Source organism: Protopterus annectens, chromosome 17.part0 (assembly GCF_019279795.1).
Source record: "Protopterus annectens isolate FY-2018-M chromosome 17.part0, PAN1.0, whole genome shotgun sequence".
Lineage (NCBI taxonomy): Eukaryota > Metazoa > Chordata > Ceratodontiformes > Protopteridae > Protopterus > Protopterus annectens.
This window is the reverse complement of record NC_056751.1, coordinates 655,214,517-655,234,516: the sequence shown is the minus strand read 5'-3', so window position 1 is coordinate 655,234,516 and position 20,000 is coordinate 655,214,517.

The window sequence follows — 20,000 nt, the reverse complement described above, 5'->3', positions numbered from 1 at the left end:
TGTCTCCTAAACCTGATAGACTTCTTTGAAGCAGTCACCAAAGCCATAGACAAGGGTAAGGTGGTTCACACAGCCTATCTAGAGCTTGCTAAGGCTTCTGACACCATTCCCCACTCTGGAATTATAGATAAACTCACTAAACTAGGTATAAATCCCTATGTTACAAGATGGGTTGCCAACTGGCTCACTGACAGAAACCACACTGCGAAAGTAGCAGACTCCAAATCTGACTTCAGATCAGTGACAAGTGGAGTACCACAGGGTTCAGTTCTGGGTCCACTCCTGTTTGGTATCTACTTCTCTGAAGTACAGGCTAACACAAAAGGTCTTTGGCTAATGAAGTTCGCAGATGACTGCAAACTAGAAGCCATAATCAAACTCCTAACGACGTGGACATCCTACAAAAGGGCCTCACTGAGACAGATGCCTGGTGTCAAAGCCATAGCCTCAAGCTCAATGCCAAAAAGTGCATTGTCATCCCCTTTGGTAAAAACGCTGTACCCATGAACTACAACATAGGCAGTAGTATACTTAACACCGAAAGTGTGATAAGTGACCTTGGGACACAGGTGGACAGTAGTCACTCCTTTGATAATCACATCACCACAGTAGTCAGGAAATCCTTCTACATGGCACACCTCATCACAAAAGGTTTTTCATCCAGAAAAAAAGAGGCCATTGTTCCCCTGTACTCATCACTCATTATAAAGTGCAATGCCCGTTTTGGTATGTACCTCACAAGACATCTACAACAACTGCAAAAGCCACAGAAATAACTCACAAAGAGGATTACCAGCCTCAAACAGATGCCCTACACAGATCATCTCAAAAAACTCCAGCTTTACTCCATTGCATATCGCCAACTCAGAGGTGATCTCTGCCTAACATACAAAGCTATGTCAAGCCCAGAGCTGTTTGACATGCTCCACTTAAAGAAATCCCAATCCTTCCGAGCTACACGCTCTAGGGACCTAAACCTTGTCACCACAATAAACAGAACATGCCGGAGGGGTAGATTCCTGTCTCAGAGACTTCCCATACTCTGGAATAAACTACCTATCTATATCAAACAAAGCTCCTCATTAGCACTCTTCAAGAAAAATCTTGATGATTGGATGGGAAATAGGAAATTCACCCTGGGGATTAACCTCTGTGGCTCTGCTCAACAGTGGCACAGGAAAATAATTTTTCTTGGGTGGCAAAAGCCAGGGTACCTTTTTGGCTGGGCTTGTATAGGCCCCAGGGCCGATAGCCTAGTACCTACCTATGAACCTATGAACCAGAATGGTCTGTAAAAAGAAAAAAAAGTTGTTAAATACGTTCAGTTTTGGTAGTAATACTTGATATAATTGTATTAACTATGTAAAATTGCATTTTGATTTGTATTAAAAAAAGACTAAAGGTTTGTTCCTTAATGTGTTTTCTATATAATGTGATAAAAAAATATCAGTATAAAGTGCTTTGAGTATGTTTAAAAATAGAGGGAATTGTTGGATATTATGAAAATAAGGCTGAAATTAATTATGGTGTCTTGTTTATCTTGTCTGACTGCAATTGTTTCCTTGCCAACCCAACTTACCTGACCCAGACATACCTATGTCTTCCCCCCAATATTCCTCTCACTCTTTGAAATAAAAAATAAGCGGGCACCTGTCCCACAAAAAAAAAAAAAATCATCCCATGCATAGCACTCCACTTCACACATGTGTCTTCTTCACATACTTGAATCAATTCAATTGGCTATACAACATGACTGGGTTGTGGCCATCGCTCTCTCTGGAGGTGACAGTCCAAATTCAGTTAATGTTCTGCGCATATGTCCAGTTTACATTATTAATGAAATGGATAGCTATGGCTATTTCCTACCTCCCTCCTACACATTCCTGTCCTGCGTACCATTTGTTCTTCCCCCTGCTTCCTTCCCATTTCACCACTTTACTATCTACACCATTGCAAAACCTTTAATCTGGCAAAAAAAATAGAATCATACACACGCCACACATAAGTTGACGGAGAAGCAATGGATCCCTTTACATTTTGGGTTCTATATTTGGGGGGAGGGGCATATTACACATCAACAGTGAACAGCAGCAAACAGGTGTGGTTACCCCCACCCAATGTCAATCAACACTGCTGGACTATGCCAACACAAAGCAATACATCTTGTATAAAGAATTCATATCACAGCATTATCACTCTGTAATGCAAAGTATTTCAAAGTATTACATAAACCGGTATTAGAACCCAGTATCATCTGGACCAAAAAAATGAATGTATTAGTGCTGCCACAGAGTCAGTAAAGTTGCAGGTGTGTTTCATAGACTCAGTAGTAACTGTCAGACTTTAGCAATGCAGCTCATATTTGTGCACCATTTAGCTCATGCAAAGATGTGTATCTTGCATGAGTATGCACTTTGCTAACTGTTGTGCCAACCCACTGCTTGCTGAGCTATGGAAATATACATATCAGGCTCTATTACTGCTTACTGTCCATTTCTGGTGCATGATATGAAATTGCATGTGGAAACATTGCAAACTATGGGCCCTATCTTGCAATATGTCACATATTACAATACATCCATGTGTTGGCACCCCCAAGCACTGCAGCCCTGGGATCTCAGTACTTTTTTCACACATACATCAACCACACTACAGAATGTAATATCAAATAGTGTGTGCTATGCAATGCACATCAATCTGGTAACATGCAGAACTACAACTATTGACTGATACACCTTAAAAGCCTTATCTGCAATGCTATGGAAGTAATCAGCATGGACCATATCAACAAGGACACAGGTGGCCTTCAACACACCTGACCCTATGAATTTTGTTTTTGTCAGTTGCAGGTCTTGGGTATTGAGTCTTGTGGACTTCTTGGATACTGACGCCAAAGACCTGGATAAGAGATAACAGTACATACCACCTATGTTGAATTATCCAAGGCCTTTGACACTCTTCCCCATTCATGTGTCATAGTGAATATCTCCTATGTGGGAATTACGCCATACAGTAGTAGAGGGATAGGAAACTGGATTACTGACATAACACATACTCTCAAAGTTAGGGACTGCACCTCCACTAGTAGTCATTTACAATTAGAATACCACAAGGATCTGTGCTGGGCCTCAGTGGTTTGCAAACTACTTCCCTGAATTGCAAGCAATAGTAGACAGGCAGTGTTTTACCAACTTTGCAGATTACTGTTAATTGGATGCACTAATATAGAGAACCCCAATGATGGCAACATATTACAGATGGGGCTGTCACACACCGATGATTGGTGCCAAATTCAAGGACTTAAATTTAAGCATACAATGGCTCATTGTCCCCTTTGGCAATGAAGTACCACTGTTAATTATGATATACATATCACCCATCTAAGCTCAAACTTAATGTTTTGAGACTTTGGAATGCATGTTGATAGCAATCTAGAGTTTCAAAACTATTTGTGCATAGTGGTGACAAACACATTCTGTATTATACACATCATAATTATGGAAATCACATCCAAGACCAGGATGGTCATACCTCCCATGTACTCTACCCTTATCAGACCACTAATTGAGTACAATGCTCCCATCTGTTTGTACCTCACCAGACACCCCCAGCAATTGGAGAAAACATGGGGTTGTGTCTGGGAGACTCCAAGGCCTCCAAACTTGACATACATGGAAAGACTGAAAAACCTGTCAGTGTACTCAGTATCATGAAGGCTGCTGAGAGGTGAACAATGCCTGCCCCACAGAGCAGTCTCAGACCTTGCCGTACTGGGAATGCTGCACATCTGCAAATCAAATGGGAGAAAATAACTTGGCCCAGGGTTCTAAACATAGCCTGTGACATATACAGGACATGCTGGGGAGACCAGATATATCAAACAATGACTCACACTCCTCTATAATAGGCTTCTACTGTATGTGAATCAGTGCTCCTCAATGACCATGTGCAAGGACAACCTTGACTAATGGTTGCGTGATTATAAAGACACCTCTGGGGTGGCACCTATGTCCCTCATAGACAGAGTCATTTAGTGCTTTTCACAAAATGACCATCCAGCTATTCTCAATAAGGGTATTTGTGTTTTTACACATTTAGGCTTCTATACACTGTAGGGCCATTAGGCTAGTAGCCTGCTATGAGCATATGAAGCTATGAGCCTATGCAAGCCTCCCAACATTTTGCCTGCCACATGGCATGCTGATGTCATATACTATACGTTCCCCTGCAGTCTGGAAAAGGTCAGACCTGTGCTGTGGCACTTGCATAATATACTGTGTTCTGTAGTCTATGTACTTAGGTAGGTAAGGGTTCTGTTCTCACTGAAGTCAACTGAGTGTCTCTGTCTCACTGTAAATAGAAGAGCAGAAGTGTGTATCCCATAGTTCCTGCTGCCAAACTATGGAGTGGCAATTTTTTGATTCTTGCAGATGTCTACACATCAATTTCATGCAGCCCACCCAACATCTTGTCTCTTACATGGCCTACTGATGTCATCTACTATAAGTTCACCGGCAGTCTTGTAAAAGTCAGACCTGTGCTGTGGCACCTGAGTGAAATACTGAATTCTCCAGTCTGCGTAGGTAGAAAGATAGGGATTCCATCTCACTGCAGTCAACTGTGTGTGTGTGTGTGTGTGTGTGTGTGTGTGTGTGTGTGTGTGTGTGTGTGTGTGTGTGGGTTTGGGGACCTTTTGCTTGACATTACAGAGTGCATTTTTTATCAGCATATGGAACACTGTTATATTCTCCTCAGCAAACACTGCTGATGTTATCAGCTCATAGGTGTTGTCTGACACACCCAAAGTCAGAGTTGTGCCATGGCACTTGCATAAAGTACCGAGTTTGGTAGTCTGTGTACTTGGATAGAGTGGGGTTTAATTCTCACTGGAGTCAACAGGGTGTGCGTATGAATTTTGGCTTGACATTACAGAGAACATTTTATACCAGCATGTGGGAAAATGTTATATTCTCCTCAACAGACACTGCTGATGTCATCAGCTAAATCAGGTTTTTGGATATGCAGTACTCCCACCAGGGCAGGATCAGACACTGGCCTGGAGGCTAGGCAGACATCACCTTATCCTATACCAGACAGATTACAGTGACATGATTTTAACTCTATCCACATACATCATGGCATGATTTGTAGGCCCTGTGTTATCTTCCTGAGAAAGCCCTGTGGTCTGTCCAACTTCTGCATGTGCCTGGTAAGGTACATGCCAAAGAGTGCATTATACTGTATTACTATTCTGGTGAGTTTGACTACAGTGCTGTCATACAATCTGAAAATCTGAATATGATGGCATGATGTATGATGTGCACAACATTGGCTTTCAGTACTAGTGTGGACACTTGGAGGTCGAAGTTCAGACTGCTATCTACATGTATTGCCAGTGCTGGCATCACTGGGTGTCACCATAGCAGGATTGTTGTTAATCCTGTGAGTAACATGGAATTCCACTTTTCAGATGGATAACATAAAAAAGACACATTTCTGCATTTAGTTGTAGATAGTGTGCCTTTGTTCCCTTCATTGTCTATGTTAGCTCCTCCTTTACTATGTTAACATTATTGGACTCAATGATTGCACCCAATATGCAAGAGTCAGCAAACCTGGTAAGGATAGGCCTTATACTTTAATCTAAACTTTTGGGAAATAGAGTCCAAACAGTGCAGGTCCAAGCACAGATCCCTGGGGTTTGCCAGTGTTGACAGCTCTACTGGTACAGGGTGATTCACCAACCTTCACAGTATGTGTTCTGTTAGTGAACCGATTGGTTATCCATTTAATGATGTAAGGGTTAATCCACAGCTGTGAGGGTTTCTCAATGATGCCTCCTGCATGGGGGATTCTATCAAAACCCTAAGGCAGATCATGACAGGCAGTATGCACTCTCTTACCTTCATCCAAGCCTATCACATGGAAGCAATGGCCCGTGACAACATTACAGATCACCTATGGCATGACTCAGCAAATACACCTTCCTGATATGGTTGAATGCACACTTCAACACACCCTCCGTGTGGACTATATTCCCATACAAGGTTGTGCATCAAGATGCATCCTTCTGAGTACAGGGGATAGCACCTGATACATGCATGACTCTCCTCAACTGTGAGGTGGACGAACATGTGACCATGGACCTCTTCTACATGTACTCTAGTTATATTGTTGCTGTGTGCAACAGACCTGTGTGAGTTTTTAATGCTACATCATGTCTGTTACATCTGATCAATGTCCTCAAAGAGGTCATTGAGGGCATGCATGATGACAACGGTATAATTTTGTAGAACTTGACCAGGTCAAAGCATTTGATACAAATCCACACTGAGATATTCACTCAACACTGTCATTGTGGCCATAAACAGCCATATCATCAAATGGGTATATGAGTGTATCACATTTGTGGGATCTCACTATGTTGAAATGTGTGACTTGACCTATATCACAGGTCCAGTGATCAGGTCCATATGTCAGGGCTGTCTGCTAGGCCCTTTCCTGTCAATTAGTTAAGTGATGGACATCACAGATGGCATACACATGCTGTGTCCACACAGCTGTCTGAAGATCTACAGAATGTGGGCAATCATTGACTCTAGCTGTGCCATTAGTATAATACTGACAGTAGCAACACATAAACATGGCTGCCACAGGCATGACAAGATATGCATTGACAAGACACATGGAGGGATTTGTTAATTCAGGAAGCAAACACACCATCCAAGTATAATGTGGATATCACACCCTATAGTCAGATCAATAAGTATGTGACCTGTGTGCTGAGGTAGGTAATTAATGGCACATCCACCAGCATGTGGTCACAGTGCTGACTAGTCCCTTGAATGTAACACAAGTACTGCATATGTGAAGGACATCCACATCAGAGGCCATAATACTGTAATGGTTCCCAGCCTTCATCACACCAATAACTGTGTATAATGCACCCTTCTTCATGTCCCTCCCTACACATCATCCAGTGATGTGTAATGAAGTATACTAACTTTGTCACAGTGAGCTATCACACAGCATATTGGCCACAAATAGGTATTCTTTCTGTGGAATATACCTGACTGCCTGATAGTGTGGAATACCAATCAAGTTGTTACACCTGATGCATGTGTGCTACCTGTTCTGCTTATGCACACACTACATACATAGGTGTTTGACAACATGAATGACATGTATATCATTCATGACAGTGTGGATTGTGCCATGTATATATATTTATTTATTTATTTATTTATTTTACATTTGTTGACCGGGAATGTCCGACTAGGTTCCACAGAGCCTGTTTTCAGCGGAGGCCCGGGGAGAAATGCTCCAGATGCATGTCTTTGGAATGTGAGAGGAAACCGGAGTACCCGGAGGAAACCCATGCGAACACAGGGAGAACATGCAAACTCCACACAGAAGGCACCCCAGCCGAGAATCGAACTGGAGAACCTGTTGCTGTGAGGCGACAACGTTAACCACTGCACCACTGTGTCGCCTATATATATAAAATAGTGTGAAATTGACCCAAAACCCTGTTTTTTTAAAGCAATCACTGATGTGCATAAAATACATATCAGTTTAAAAACCTTGCTAATTCTCATTCTTCAAATTTTCTCTACTAGACAGAGAAAAAATATACATACAATATATATAAAATTATCTCTTTAAAGCTTTTCATTTTAACAAGGGAGCAATAGTAATATGACCATCCAGCCCTGACCAGAAGTTTGAGTTTAATGCATAATGCCAAAATAGCTCTCTTTTTTCTAGTAATACCAGCCAGGGTCCACCTCGTTCATTCAGAATAACCTTTTCCAGTACAGGAAATTTACAAAAATGTCCTTCATGCACTTTTATATGTTTAACTATTGCATTAGTATTGATGACAGATATCTGAGTTTCAAACTTCATGCTCTTCAGGAAGTTCATGACACTGTGCAACCTATTATTCCTTCAACTTTCTAAGTTTGGAAGACCAATATTAAAAAAAATCTGTCTGTAGTATTGGGCCCCTCCTCCATTATTTATGGCTTTGTCCAGATCTCTTGCTCTAAGAGGTTGAAAGAGTTTCATTGTAACACATACCTATGTGGACATCTATGTCACATATGTCCCTATTTCTGGTTATTTGTCCCCTCACTATATTAGCCTTTGTGCAGATGTGTTGCCCTAACAGATTGACAGTTATCTGTAAAGTTCTGGTGATCATTGTGGCATTCTGTGCAAATCCGCAGATCAGGTGCTCTGCTTTACACTGAATTGATATCCACGTTCGCTTGCGTGATTTCCTGGCTGGCAACACTGTTGCCAGCCAGGAAACCAGCTTAGACATGCTGCATGCATTTAATATGCTCATCCCACACCACCACGTAAACATGTAAACTCCATATAGGCTTACCACTGAGCCTACATAGAGTTTTTTGAATCCCATGGATTGTTTTTAGATTAACAATATTGCATCTGTTGTTGGGCATATATACTGTATTTGGTCAGTTGTAGACATTAATATGACATTAAAAAAGGCATATTGATGTGATGTTCAGAAAAAATGTACCCAGCACAAACAGTATGCCTGGTTACACCGTTGTCACTGTGGATATCATAACCTGCTTAAAATACATTAGTATTCACAAAGAGATGTAAATCCTCCCAAACCAAACAATGAACCAAAACAAAAAGCAAGGAAGTCACAAAATATTAGAAATCCAAATCAGTTAAAGTTGATCCAAACAATGGAATGTTATCATAGGTCTGAAAAAGTGTTTTCATCCAGTATGATGCAGACTGCATTAGAACAAAAAAAAAATATCCAGTAACCAATGGACTGAATAAATACAGTTTGACGCTGGTCATATGTAATTTAGGACCTATAATAAGGGATCTACCATTGCATTAATAAAGCTGTGAATGTGCAGTCAGCTAGTAATCTCCAGGTCATACCTCTCAATCTCTGCAATCACAAAAAAATCAAATATAAATCAAAAAACACCAACTGACCACAAACTTCTCCAAATATTAAAATGTAATAACCAAAAAAGGCTTTTAAAGATTACAGGAGCATGCTACTGACATTAAAAATCCAGACCTGAAAGTTCTGTTGTGTTACATTTTCAGTCACATCAGCAGGGGAATCCAGCTGGGTTACAGGCAAAAATTCTTGAACAAGCAGTACGTAAATGTGGGGAAAATGTGATATTAATACATAGGCTTTTCCACAAAGAATCTGTTTATATATTGAAGTGTAGCACTTTAATGCTTTTGGGCTTACATGTTGGATGTAACTGGAGATATCTCATTTACCAATTATTTAATTGTTTAATTGCTTAATTAATCATATGCTGTTATTTTTGTGATGTATATAAAATGTGTGTTTTTCTTATGTGTTTTTAGTCTTTGAAAGCTTTTTAGCTAAGGCGGTACAGTTTTTTTTAATTTTTTTTTTATTTTTGGTTATTACCTTTTACTATTTGGAGAAGTTCATAGGCAGTTAATGTTTTTTTCTTACCTCTCAACCTCTTTAGAGCAAGAAATCTGGAGAAAGCCACAAATAATGGAGGAACAAAGGCCCAAAAATAGGGATCATTTTTAAATATTTCTCTTACAAACTTAGAAAGCTGACAGAATGACATGGTTTGCATTAGCATACATTTTCTGAAAGGTATGAAGCCTGAATCACTGATGTTTGTCATTAACTTATGACTTTAATCCTCAATGATCTGCTAGAAAACCTCAACTTTAGGAGAAACAGATAGAAAATATGAAGAAAAAGTCTAGGTTTTCTGTGAAAATATGGACCGTTGAGAGGTATGACAGGCCCAAAGTTATTTATCTCAGACTCACCTAACTAACCATGGATTCACCTAACAAACCATGGATTCACCTAACTCACCATGGATTCAGAAAAAGGACATGGCAACTGCACAGCTATCATGGATGTAGTCCAACACATAGATACAAACATTTGTCAATGTGAAGGACTGCAGCTACATTCTTTCACTTTTCTAAAGCCTTTACTATGGTAGATCATGCCATCATGATTCATAGGTCAATGAGAAAAAAAAGAAGCAAGTTGCCTACATAAAAGAAAAGAAAATGTGGCCCAGAAAAGATTAATTGTCTAACACCTACAAGTCTCACACAGAGAGAAAAAGGAACAGAGGATTCCTTCACTGGGAATGTGAGTGACCTTTATTATAGCGGCAGATCTATCCCTTTAGTATGAGTGAGTTTTATAATGGGTGCCAGTACAAGTGGTTTAAAAGAGCTAGAAAAGGGGGCTGCAGGCAGGTGTATGTTTAATAAGTAAGGAAGAGACAACTGTAGTTATTTGGTAAAATGGTCTGAGGGAAAAATGATAGTGCTTTACAGTTTCTGGTAAAAGGGACTTTTGTTAAAAAACTTTAGAACATCTAAAAAAATAAACTGAAAGAGGGGTAACAAGGTACTAGCCTCTTGTTGGTCAACTTTTAATGACTGGCAATAAGAATCAGAAAATAAAGAAAAGGAATCTGTAGTTCGAAGCTTAAACCATAATTTAGCTAGGTTAAAGTCACAGCTACTGGCAGCTAATAGATCTGTAAATACTTTACAAAAATGAGCAGAATTAAAGTCTCATTCCTCAGGTATGTATTGTTTAAGACAGAAAAAGTATCAGTCATGCAGCCAGAATCATCAGATGATGACTGGCCTTCATTACATTCTGCACCCCATCTACCTTATGACTCATCCATGTTTGAGGAAGATGACAGTTTTTCTACCCCAAGACGGCATGTGGAGGTGGGTTTGGCAAAACAACTACCTCTTCCGCAGATACAGCCAAATTTACTTCCAATATCCTCTCTTGGTCATGTTATAACACTAGACTTCATCAACAACATCAATCAGTAATAACCTAAGACCAAATGTTAATGCATATAGCTAATAAAGGGAAACAATTGTATCACAAAGTGAAATATGTAGGAAAATAAAAAATATTTCCTAATAAAAGTGAACCAGAAAAAGCCAGAACTTTTGGTTAAATTAAGCACATCATTACCCAATTTCTGATCATTATTGCCTGGGAGGAACATTAGTGGACATCTTCTACAAGTCAACCGTCATCAGAAGAGACAGGTTATGACTCTTCTGCTGATCCTTATATACCAGATGCACCCTTTGCAAGAAGTACCAAACCTTGCAGTATCTGAAGATAGTGAGGCTGAACCTTCTACAAGAGTGGTACAGACATGGACTGCCGTGCATTTTCATATCATTGCATATTCTCTTCCTCCTATTCTAAAACAATCAGAAAAATACGAAAAAATCTTTGAATGACATGTGCAGTTGCAAAACACTACCGCTGAAGTCCCATGAACCATATTAAAAGCCTCAACACCTCCGAATATTTTTAGGAACATATGGAAAAAAAATCTAACCTAGGTAACAACAATCCAAAACATACAGATGATGGATTTTTATTTACTAGAAAATATTCCCTTAAAAGCCATTATCACAGTGTGCCTTTGCCTCTAACTGGACAAGAATAGAAGCTATTCTACAATAATACAAGAAATCTACTGATACATATCTGCAATGCATGCTAGATGCATTTGAAGCCTTCTCTGGACATCCAGCACCTACAGAAGGGATGGCAGCCACCAGGCTGTCAGCAGCTTTTGTAGAGGTTTGTTACCTTTCATACAAGAACAGATTTAAAAAAGTTTGTTTGAAATAGCCAAGCTTAGGCATCCATACATTTGAAAAATCAGGCACAATATGTAGCAGACAATATACTCAAAAGGAACAAAAGAAAAACTTGATGGATATTTAACTCCAGCAGTTAAGCATTGACTTATGAGGGTGGAGACAGGAAAGAAGAAATTGTAGGGACAGAGGTAGATTACAATTCTTCAGCAACCCCCAGGACAGCATTACCAAAATGATTATCCCCTTGATTCATCACAGACATGACAGGCTGCACAAAGGCTAAATACTTGTTTCAACCATGGTTAAACAGGGCATTGGTGAAACGATTGTCCTTTTGCAGAATGGCAAGCAACTTCATCGAACACTCAAGTACCTCAGCAACCTAAGAGAAACCCTCCTGTATGGAACTCTACTTGGCAGCCACCAGTGTGGCCACCAACACCATGAGCAGGAACTACAGTTATGTATTTCCTCAGTACCAACTGATAAAGAGTAAAAAGGTCACACAGATAACCAGCTGGTTAAAAAAACACAAAAAGAAAAAGCTAGCAAAGCTAGACTTCTAGCTGTGTGGTACCTTAAACCTCTTACATCAGAGGCCTCATAGGATATATGCAAATCACCCTTTAAGAATATCAAGTGTTTCATCAGCTTCATTTGCACAATGAACAGCCTGCCCAACATCCTTGTTTTCGATTTCTGCTCAAACCTCTCAAGTCCCAACCTAATTATTTTTCCTGGGGACCAACCATCACTATAATTGCTATGCTTTTCATATGATTTTATTTCATTTACTTCTGCCATCTGGGCCTGTAAATGTGTCATCTTTTGCAACCATTGGAACTGTTAGCATTCAATCATTGTTTAATAGACATTCACTCTTTGCTAAAATAGTGACATGTTTGGTTATAACTGGAATGACAGCACCTAAATGGCATCCTCAATTTAATGTTTTTTTCTGCTGCCTTGCATATTTATACACAAAATTCAGTGTTAACAATTACTGGGTTTGTGCACATATTGCCACTGCACATGATGGGGGTATTTCATTGATTCCTATATCAGTGACTGATACATATTCCCACTGCATATGATGGGGGTACCCTCCATTAACTCCTATACCAGTAATTGATTCTGAGCTTCACGTTGCATTTCACCTTATATTTTTTCTAGAATTTCGAAGAATAAACATGTTTCTACTCCCATTTACTGTAATGCCATTTCAACTACCAATGACTGCAATAGGATATATTTGCTATCATAAAAATGTAACACTTTTTGTCAGAATTAGTACTTGTAATATTTCTTGGAACATTTATAATGGAGTTAGAGTTAAATGTATCAAATGTGACTGGAAAATGTGAGGTGATTTTTAGGAATAGTATTGTACTTGGTGCTTTTTATGGAGTATTACATGAATATTTTTTACATTTTTGGAAATCAAACTTATCCCTGGTTACCTACAGACTAGTTTAGTTGTCATTATATTGCTCATGTTATAGTAGCTATTCCAGCTATTTTAAATACAGCTGCATTATTAGACAGTAAAATAGATGCCTCCTAGGTATATCATAATACTGTATAACAAACCACTTTTAAAAGGCTTGTTCACATGGATCTTGGTAATGGAGCCATTTTCAGAGCAGGCATTTTACCTGGATATGGGCTAGTGAAGTCCATCTGGGAACTTATGAAATTATCTAAGGACTTGGAAATATTTAGTAATTCTAATTATGAGTCTATCAATTTGATAACCCAAGAATTGACTGCAATGCTCATTGTGGTGCTACAGAACCATATGGTACTTGATTTTACCCTCTCATCTAAAGGGGGTATGTGCATGCTCATTTAAAAAGAGAGCATCTGTTTTATGCTTAATAATACCGGTGCCATCCTTAGTCATACTGAATATTTACATCCCAAAGAAGCTGATAGTTTCCAATCAGCATGGTTAACCAACCCTTTCTCTGAATGGGGAGGAGGAATTTTAAAGTTGTTCATGCTTATAGCCATTATAATAATTATATTAGATTTACTTACCTTTATGCTTAAAACATCCAGTTTAAATTGTTAGAGTCCAGGAGGAGTTTTGATTTGCAAATGAGTAAAACTGAGTGTTCCACTGACCATTATTAAAAAAAAACCCATCATAGTAAAGTAGAAGATGTAAATAAAGCAGTGGCGTCTGGTGACTTCAAATTAAAGAGGGGGCTGCAGGAGACAGCTGAAAGGGTGGGGCCAATGGGAAGGGATGTGGCCAACTAGAAAGAGATGAAGCTATGCCCAAAACCACAACAACTGGAACTTTAAATATGCTGCCCTGGGTGCCAAACTGTCATTACGAGAGTCCAGTCAAGACAAAATGAAGTGTAGAAGAAAAAAATATTTTAATGCATTGGCTATGTGACAGCTTACTTAATATCTAGATGGAAATGCAAAGGTTGTGAGGCATAAAAAAAATAAATTACTTTTTAAATACATTACTGGAATGTTCTTCTTTCGGCTTTTCCTGGTTAGGGGCCGCCACAGCGGAACTCCAGTCCGCTAATGATTGGCAGTAGATTTTTTACAGGTGCTGAGGTGGCAGCTCGATGCTCAACCTTCAACGAAGGCACGCCTATTCTATTCTACGCATGTTTTTTGAATGCCACTTGATCACGGGGAGGACATGCAGACTCTACACAGAAGGCACTCCAGCCAAGAATCGAATGGGAGAACCTCTTGCTGTGAGGCAGCAATGCTACCGCTGCACCACCGTGGTAATAAATACATTACTGGAATGCCAGTCAAAATCAGGTATAAAAAAAACCAAGTAGCACTCAACTCAAACCACTTCTCCTTGCACTGCAGTTGTAATTATAATTTATATTCAGCTTTATAAAATGACCAAGTAATATGCTGAAAGTAGCAATCTCTATGATACCCCCATTTGTAAAAATGTTTCTTATCCAAAAAAGACCAGCTGCCTGACAACAACTATCTACTTTTTCATGGGTAAGACATGATCAAAGTAAAAAATGAACAACAAACAAAAAACAAGCTCAATATAAATTGCTTAAAGGATTACTGCACAAGTTATGGACCACACATGATAGATTGGCATTCTGTTTAGTTTATGGGTAAAGCCTGCAAAGATGACTGCAAGTCTACAACAAATGTAATGAGCTTCTGAAAATACTGTAATCCTGTCCTTTATTACAAATACTGTCATATGCATTTCAATACCTAAGGCTTATACGTTATCTAGTTATGCAAATATTGTCTGCATGGCAACAACAAAAAAGACTTTCAAAGTTGATAATTTTTTAACAGTATGCTTATTAAAGCTTACTTGCATCTTGCCATCTCTCACAAGCTTACCTGATGGTCATTAAAGCATTGCTACTTAAACACAGAGCAACAGGGCACTGCGACAGCATGTATTTTCTGAATAATAAGAAGCATAAATCAACAGTATAAAAATATGACAGAAAATCAGAACATTCTGCAAAATCAAGGACAGATGAAAAGCCACTGCTGTACTTGTGTCTACCTTAGATGGGGGAATACTCTGCACACTTACACTGCATAACTGCTCCTTGCCTTACTTGGACACATCAAGAGTCACTACATGGGGGAGTGGGGTGCAACAAGTATGTCACAATTTGAAATGTCTGTGGCTGACAGTGATGGCTCTGACACTCATACTTCTCAACCTCAGAGCAAGAAATCTGGATGAAGCCATACACAGAAGTGGGACACAGGCCCAAAAATAAGGACAATTTTTAAAGATTGCTCTAATAAACTTAGAAAGATAATAGAATAGCAGTAGGTCTTGCATTAGTATGAATTTTATGAAGGGTATGAAATCTGAAACTCAAATGTCTGCAATTATTTTCTAACTTCAGTCTTTAATGATTTGCCACTAATTTGCCAGAAAACCACAATTTTATGAAAAATGGACCAAAAATGTGATGCAAAAATATAAAATTGCTAGGGTCTATATCAGAACATCGAAGTATTAAAACTTCAAATGTTCTGATATCGAACACTATTCCGTGAACGCTAAGAATAGCAAAGGTGCAGAACAGCAAATTCTTTCCTCGGGAAAGAATTTGGTTGGACTTTTCTGTGGCTTCGCTATTCTTAGTGCTGTGGTGGAAAGTTATGGGTTGGGTTCAGGTAAGTGTGTGATTGTTTGTACATTAGGGTTAGGGGCGGGTTAAGTGAGTTAGGGTTAGGGCGCGGGTCAGGCATGTGTGTGATAGTGACAGACTTTAGGGTTAGGGGGCGGTTTAAGTTAGTTAGGGTTAGGGCACAGGTTAGGTGAGTGTGTGATAGTGACGGACCTTAGGGTTAGGGTTTGGGTTAAGGTAAGTCGGTAGATAGTAGTGTATGTTTAGTTTAGTGTAGCGTTAGATGTAGGAATTTAAGTGCATGTGTGTGGTTGCTGTTTGTTTGATGTGCTTGTGTTGTGTGTATGTGTTTTGGAGCAGCAAATTTTTTCCATGGGATAAAATTTGCTGTTCTGAATGTTCGATATTTTCATGTTTAGATGTTTTGGGGCTGATGAAATAGCGTTCGCTATTTTCATCTTTCAATAACATGATATAAACGCAAATTGCCACACAATACAGTTGGGAACCTGTCAAAAAGGGATACCTTTTTAATATTAATACTGTTATCTTGAGCAGCTGACAAAATTAGAGAATCTACATGTATTTCTGAAATAAAAGTAATCTATAACTCTGATCATTACAGTTATTTATAACTGTAAACCCTCCAAGTTTTCTTACAAAATTGCTATTTTGCAGAGGGATTATTAGGGGGAGAGCAACATTATGAGCCAAAATTGGGGACAGTTGAGAGGTTTGGATATCCTAATTCTATAAAGCAATTCATTTGCATTTACACGTACCACTCAACCTCTTAATGCAGGAAATCTGGACAAGGCCAAATATATTGGGGGAACATATAAACAGTGCTAAAAACTGCTCTTGTATAAACTTAATACAGTCGATACAATAACAGGTCTTGATTTAGCATGCATTTTTCTGAAGGTTATGATGCTTAATGTCTGTCATTATTTAGTGACTTCATTCCTAAATGATTTGCCAGAAAACCACAAATTTTATGAGGAACAAACCAAAAATAAGAAGCAAAAATCTATTCATTCTGCAAAAATCTGAACAGTTCAGAGGTATAGTTCAGCCGGGGCTGTCTTTTGAGTTTGCTGCCCTTCCCCCCTCACAGCGACAGAGATTCTGATTGCACCCACTATCTCCACCTAACATAGCAGCAAAGGCATTAGTCTGCAGCTGACACAGAAGGGGATCAAACAGTCAAAGGTCAGCCCATCTCTCTAGGTGAAAATATACATCTACTGCCAACTGATGCAATCCTTCTGATGGCAATGTAATACAAATATGAAAAAGAGATAAAACTGTCTAAAGCACTGAGACATGAAGAGTTTACCATAGCCCTGCTTACCCAAGTCTAACTACAAATTTTGGGTGCCATCTATGCTGAATAGGAAGAGTGAGTGGCTGAGCTCAGTTTGCCCTTTTTGGAAAAAGCAGTGCAGTTTGACATGCTGTCGCCTGAGGAGACATCAAGTGCTATAGCCACATGAATGGCTGAGGATGGGCCAGACAGGCTGCGAAGCAGTGTATGACATCACATCACATCTGAATTCAATGTTTAGTAGGTTTGTTTACTACATGATTTCTGCTAGTACCGGATTGCTCTCTTTATTCTTGCCTCAAGCGTCTTTTGAGAGTAGATACCTTTCCCTGTTCAGGAAATAATATCACCTCAACAGCATAGCCTGTGCTCTTTTCCAGACACCCATACAAATTCTGTCAAATACCTGACTGTCGGTGCCTGTTTTCAGAAAAGGCATTTCATTTGTTTCAGGTGACAAACAAATGGCATATCCGGCATCTAGTCTGATGCAACAAATAACAATATCAGTGACTGTGTACACCAAATGGACTAGATATCGGCTGCCATCCTAAACAAATGTGCTACTGAGAGCTGCCAAAAAAAATCTTAAATTTGACAACTGCTAATTGTAACGGTTTTTAGCAGTCGCCAATGTGGTATACAAGTGTAAAGTCAGAAAAAAGTTAGCAGAGAAATATAAAGTCAGCACTAATCTCAGAGTTTGCTTGGATTAAAGTGTTTAATTGCATGCTTTAGTAGCTCCCTGCAAACACAAATAGCTAAAAAATAGTAGAAATGCATATCAATTTAAGGCAAGCCATGCACTGTGAATGGCATCCAATTAAAAAAACAAAAACAGAAAGAAAAGAAAAAAAAGACAGTAACCAAATGCTGCCTTGTTTCCAGTTTCAATAGTTTTGTCTTGGGGAAAAATGCCAAAGTGAATGAAGTAACGAATAAGCACTTACAGAAAGTTGGAAGGCTCTCTAAAAGGCAATGTAGCAGTGACAAATCCCTTTTCTCTCTCACTGTCTTCACCTCACTGTCTCTATCTTCTCTCCAGTTGCTTAGCACACTGAATGCTCAGAGGTAAGTATGTAATTGGGCCGCTCCTGGCGAAGCTGCATCAGTGAGTTCCCCCAACAACCACAGTCAAAGAATCGTGAAACTGGTGACACACTGGCAGCTACACACCATCCCTCATGTAACCAATGTCCCAGTCTATTTCAGGCAAGCTAAACGCCCTGCGAGAGCTCAACTCTCCTCCTAATTGGTTCAGCCTGCAGATGATCCAGTCCGGAGTACTTCTGTTCTCTGTGGTCATCTCCGCACAGACTTCTGGGCATCTGCAGGGCAGAGATGCCTTTCCACCTATCCGGACTGCAGACACAGCAGTCTGGACTCAGAGTTCAGTGAGTTCCGAGAACTGCGTGCACGCATGCGCGGAGTTCCGGGACTCATGAATTTTTTTTTCTAGGTTTATTTGTTTTGTTTTCTTTCTACAGGTGGGGGGCAGCAGTCCTGCAGTCCTATAACATGAGCCTCCCCTGAATAAAGTGTTCCAAGATTTTAGGAAGATATATGGTAATCGATATGGGCAGCCACGGTGGTGTAGCAGTTAGCACTGTCACCTCACAGCAAGAGGTTCTCTGGTTTGATACTCGACTGGGGTGCCTTCTGTGCAGAGTCTGCATGTACTCCCTGTGGTCACATTGGTTTCCTACAGGTGCTCCTGTTTCCTCCCACATCCCAAAGACATGCTGTAGGTGGATTGGACACTCTAAATTGGCCCTAGGTGTGAGTGTGTATGTGTGCGCCTTCCGTGGAACGTTGGGCACTGGGCTGGCAACTCGACACTGTAAAACTCTACTGCCAATCATGAGTGGGCAGGTGATCTGCTGTGGCAGCCCCTAACCAGGAAAAGCTGAAAGAAGAAGAAGATATGGTAATCGATATAAAGGATCAGGGGCATGTGGAAATATATAGTATTTAATGTATTACTGATGATTATTTACAGTATTCAGATTGCACATTTGTTCCACCAAGATGCAGTCATGTTTTCATTGCAAATAAGACTATATTTTTGAAACAGTAAAGATTGTGCATGTTAGAGACAGAAATAAACAGAATGTGAAAAATGTCTGATAGCAAGTGAAAAATTGTCCATTCATCTGAAAACATGAAGTCATTGTTCAGTCATAGAAAAGCATTATCATTTGGGCGATCTTTACAGCATCAGATGGGGGGATGTGAAAGGTGAAAAGTATCGAGAAGGGGAAAAATGTGCATTTCATTTCTAATATACTTTCATAGCAGAATAAAACCCTGAGTGTCCTTCAGGAAGTATCTTTTGATATGTTTCCTGTCTAATATTAGCAAGCATTGACAGGGTTTAAAAGCATAAGATTTATCCTGACTAGAAAATTATATCATAAAGTTTGGAATTATTTCTAATATGAAATGTCATAAACAAGTAGTCAGGTGATTTTGTTTAGTAAAATGAATGCTATAGTACTCATTTCTAACTGGTCAGTGGCAGTTTTATGATTGTTACAATAATGCTGCTTTTAAGGAAAAAAGGTATAAAATACTATGATTCTTATACCATGGGGGACAGTATCTTAGTTTCCTAGTCTCTCATGAATGTGTTTGTGCAATAAATGAGATTGATACTCTCTGCTGGGCTGTCTTGTGTGAAAGTTATTTAGTACCTTAAGATTTCATAAGTTTAGTTGTCAATGTTTTACCTTACTTCCCTTCCAGAAACTCGATTATCATCATCCTGTTTGAATATTTTCTATTTCCCTATCCACATATCAAAATAATTTTTGTAGGAAGGTAGCAACTGACTTGTAACTGCTATGGTAAACATCCATTAATAGAGCGAGGCATTG